This window comes from Echinops telfairi, unplaced genomic scaffold (assembly GCF_000313985.2).
Source record: "Echinops telfairi isolate 266 unplaced genomic scaffold, ASM31398v2 ScPeMD7_7;HRSCAF=31, whole genome shotgun sequence".
NCBI lineage: Eukaryota > Metazoa > Chordata > Mammalia > Afrosoricida > Tenrecidae > Echinops > Echinops telfairi.
This window is the reverse complement of record NW_022103904.1, coordinates 15,258,302-15,263,039: the sequence shown is the minus strand read 5'-3', so window position 1 is coordinate 15,263,039 and position 4,738 is coordinate 15,258,302.

Here is a 4,738-nt window from a genome sequence, read left to right as displayed (position 1 = left end):
AGAGAATACAGAAATTTCTGTTTAGAGTATACAGAAATACTAAACAAAAATGAGTATGCCTTATATCTAACCACATGCTTGCTATCTCAGTGGAGTTCTTAAGAATTGTTCTTTACATTTCAGCAGGTCCAACATGGCTTCTATCTTGCCTGGAAATGCTTTTTAAAATTATTTTTCTCTTGTAATAGTTCATTTTTCAACTCATAGCTTTATTTTATTTGCCCTCATCAAGTTAAAACATATGTAACCTAAGTTGGAATATATTTATATATACATATAACAGTTTTATTGGCATGTCATCCGCATTCCATACCTTTCAATGATTTAAACATTTAAAAAGATTTGTGCAATCACTACCACAGGCAATTTTAGAATCGTTTCATAGTTCTCATACATATTATTATTAGCTCCTCATTTCATCCAATTTCCATAATCCTGAGAAACTACTTATTAGTTGTGTTAAACTATCTCATTAGTTTATTGTCTCTACAGATTTCATGTAAGGAAAAGCATAAAACCGGCCCAACAACAACAATAAAACAAAAAGACAGAAATACCACAATCCAAAAGAAAGCAGAAAATCATGAACACTAAAACAAATTTAAAATGATGTAAAAGCTAGAACAAATGACGAGTTACTAAATGTTAGCCGGACTACAACAGCATGAATCAACTCTCTCAACTTTCATGTCTAGTCAAGCGTCATGGCCGTTTTGTCAATCTAACAGTGAAAATCCTAAATGTCATCCAGTTCAAGCCAAACTCAGTGCCATTAGGTTGACTCCAACTTCCATGAACTGAGGTAGTTAGTTTATTGCGCCAACCTGGCCGATAAACACATGTGGGGTTAATTGAAGGGTAGAGAGATAAATGGCTCGGTGAGCCTTGCCTTTCTAGTTCTCAGGTCTCTTGCTTTCTGATGGTCAGACCAGGGTGCAGCTGCCTTAGCCAGGTCCCTGCTTCAACTGACGACTCACTTCCTGCAAGACATACCCGAGTAGAAGCCGCATGGACCTACCCTGATGCAGCCATGGGTGCTGGAGCAGCCGTGTGGAGACCCCTGCCAGCACTGAGATGCTTACACGTTCACTGATTTGGCTTTCCTCCTGCAGTCGGCATCATAGTGTGTGTTTTGTGAGATGGAGGATTTTGTGGATTGATGTTGGACATATGGATTAATGTTGGACTTGTGGGCTTGGGCAGCACTGGGTTGGAATGTTTGCTTGATGCGCACTTAACCTTTATATAAAACTCTCTCCTATACAAGAGTTTCTGTGGATTTGTTTCTTCAAAGTATCTAGACTAGCACAGGGTTATACATCCATGATTGCCATCCTATCCCCCTGCCCATTTCCCCTCCTCCCTTCCCGTACCCACACGGACTCATTACTCTCATTACTGTTTCTGAGGGGTTTATCTATCCTGGATTCAGTGTGCCGAAAGCTCTTATCAGTACCAATATATATATGCTGGTCTAGCAGTATTTCTGAGGTCAAACTGGGGCCATAATAGTAGGGGGAGGAAGCATTAAAGAACCAGAGAGGGCTGTTGTGTTTCATTCCTGCTACACTGCACCCTGGGTAAGTAGTCCCTTCTGTGTATCCCTTTTGTGAGGGAGTTTCCCATTATCAACAGATAGGCTTTGGGTATGCAGTTAATTTATTTTATGACATTAATTATGTATGTGTTTGATCCATTTTATCTGCCTTTCACAACCTCACCAGTTGCTATGGAATCGACCTTGACTGTTTCTGCCTCAGAAACCCAGAGGGACAGTTCTATATTGTCCTATAAGGTCACTGTAAGTTGGAATCAATTTTACAAGTTTTGTTCTTGTTTCTATTTTGGTGCGTTCATTTCAGCTCATTAATGCCACTCCACACACCCCTTCATTCACATTGATATATTTTTTTCTGGGTCTTTGATGCCTGATACCTTATTCCATTGACACTTCATCATCCCAAAGGCTGGTGTGCTTCTTCCATGTGGATTTTGTTGCTTCTGAGCTAGATGGCTTCTTGTTTATCTTCAAGCCTTTATGACCCCAGACGCTATATCTTTTGATAGCCAGGCACCATCAGCTTTCTTCACCACATTTGCTTATGCACCCATTTTGTCTTCAGTAATCTTGTTGGGAAGGTGAGCATCACGGAATGCCAGGTTATTAGAACAAAGTGTTCTGGCATTGAGGGAGTACTTGAGTAGAAGTCCAATGTCCGTCTGCTACCTTAATACTTAACATATGAATATATGTACACAGATCTATTTCTAAAACATTCTCTTCCTTCTTGAACTCCTTGGTATCAGCTCCCTTTTACTCCCTCTGCCCCAATCCCATCTCCGCCTCACACTGTACTCCCCAGAAACCCTTATTCTACTTGCTTTCTTTATAGGTTGATCAATTTTGGGTTGCATAAACTGAAAAACAGAAGAACATGAAACAAAAATTCAAGGTCATCTCCAATGACAAAATACATTTGAGATAAATCCCAATATGAACAAAAAGCACAGAAAATGTTGAAAACCAGATCAGGCCCAACATGCATCATAGGAGGGGATCAACTGACAAGGTTTTAACCTTTCAGGTCAGGTTTATCATTTTGATCTCCTATAGCCATTGCTCCAATGCATTCTCTTTGGTAACCAGTTTCTTCTCATCCCTCTATTATGGATAGCGGGAAATCACTGGAGGCTTATTTCTATGTAGATCTCACAAATGTATCTTGGACTCCCACTGTCATCCATAGCTTTTTGCAAACCAGATTCTCATAATTTAGGCTCTGATACTCACCCCTCCTTTGATTTCAGACTATATGAATTACAGTCCTTCGGTGATGATAGTGTGCTTCTCCTATGTGGGCTTAGTTGACATCTCTTTAATGGATGCTTGTTTGGAAACAAGCCTTTAAGACCTCAGATGTTATTTTACTGGATAGCCGGGCACCATCTAATTTCTTCACCACAATTTGCTATAGCACCCATATCTTCTGTGTTCCCTTCTTGAGAGTGAGTATTGAGCAGGGCCATGATGTAGGAACTAAATGTTCTTAAATTGGAGCTAGGACCTAGTGCAAGCCCCAAACCCATTCCTGGATCTATTTTTAAATCTGCCTTTGGCTTCCTTTTGAGACCTCCTTGTTAATTTATGGTAGAGAGTCTTATCAATCGTCTCCCTGGGTCATAAAGATCTACCATTAATCTTGTCATTGATTAGCCCCTAGTACTAATTTTTTAAAGCCCTGTTGATAATGGGCCAATGTAAGCTAACTCCATATATTGCAATATCTGAATTATTTACTCGTACAGAATCAATCCTTTTGTGGCTGGACACTTTACAAAAACACTGGGAGTTGGTTGTCAGGGAAAATTTATCATATTCACTGAGAATATCAGTCACCAGCTTGCTGGAATAATGTATATCTTAAAAAAAGTTTTTAAAGGAATAATATACAGTGAACCCTCGCCACTTCGTGCTTCGACTTCCGCAGCTTCACTCTATCGCGGTTTTTGCTAACAGCGCATGCTCTGTCATTACTGCCACTGATTGGCTCATACTGTACACGCTTGATGCCATAAATAATATAATAAATAATAAATGATAATTGTAACGTCCAAAATGTTTTACTGTATTTTCCCTTTTTCGTTTAATAAATTGGGTAATATGAGTGTAATGGTGACTAAAGGGTGTTTTTTCATGTCCTCTATGCTCTAACTATGAAAATATTTGATTTACAAATAAGGAATCCTACTTCGCGGAATTTCATTTATCACGGTAGGGTCTAGAACCGATTAACCGTGATAAACGAGGGTTCACTGTATATCTTAATACAGCATACTGGACATTGATGTAGTAAGTCAGGGATTGCCTGCCTACTAATTGCCTGCCCACTACTTGGTATAGCTGTCTTCTGCTTCTTCAGACACCATGGATGTTCAGTCCTCACGTTACAAGTGTGTTTAAGGTAGAGTCCAGTTCCCCTAATGAAGTTTCCGAATTGAATTAGATGTCTCTGGTGCATTCTTTGAAGCATGTTGTGTGCCTTAAAGACCCAGGATTCAATGCTCCAGTGTTCTGTCACTTGGCCTGGGGTCCCAGGATGTGCCCCCAAACTCAGGCCAATGAGGCTTATTTGGTGCACATTACCTGGGAGACTCCCTCCTTAGGGTCCTTCAAAGTATATTTAGTAATTTCCTCCCCACTTGGGGGTCCGTCCTCCCACTTTTCCTACCAACAGCCAGGTACTTGTGTTCCCCCATGTGTCTACTTCCTTTTCTCTCTCTGGATTTGACTTTGCCAACAGTATCCCTCATCCCCCTGGATGGGGCCTTGACATTGTAAAATATCCAGTCTCAAGTCCCGTATGGCACCTCTGTAGCCTTATTGTAGGCTTGCAGCCCAAACCCAAAGCACCACTTGGATGGCTGTGCATCAGCTCCTCACTCAGGAGCCTGTGGGCCTGCCCAGCACCCACACAAGGTAGTGGTACGAGGTCTCAGCATTGGATTTTCTTTGTTTCCCTCTTGAATTTTATTCTTAGTGAAGACTGGGGAGAAAATTTAGGTAGGGGATGCTAGGACCTAGAGCCCAGGAGGGAGACACTCTCTCACTAAAGTCTTAAAAGGGTCTTTAACATGGTTATAACATGAATTAAACAGTTTTGTTACTATGGTCATAAATTCAAAATGCCAGATGAGCTAGTCCTAAGTGGTAGATACAGTATAAGATTGCAGTTGAGAA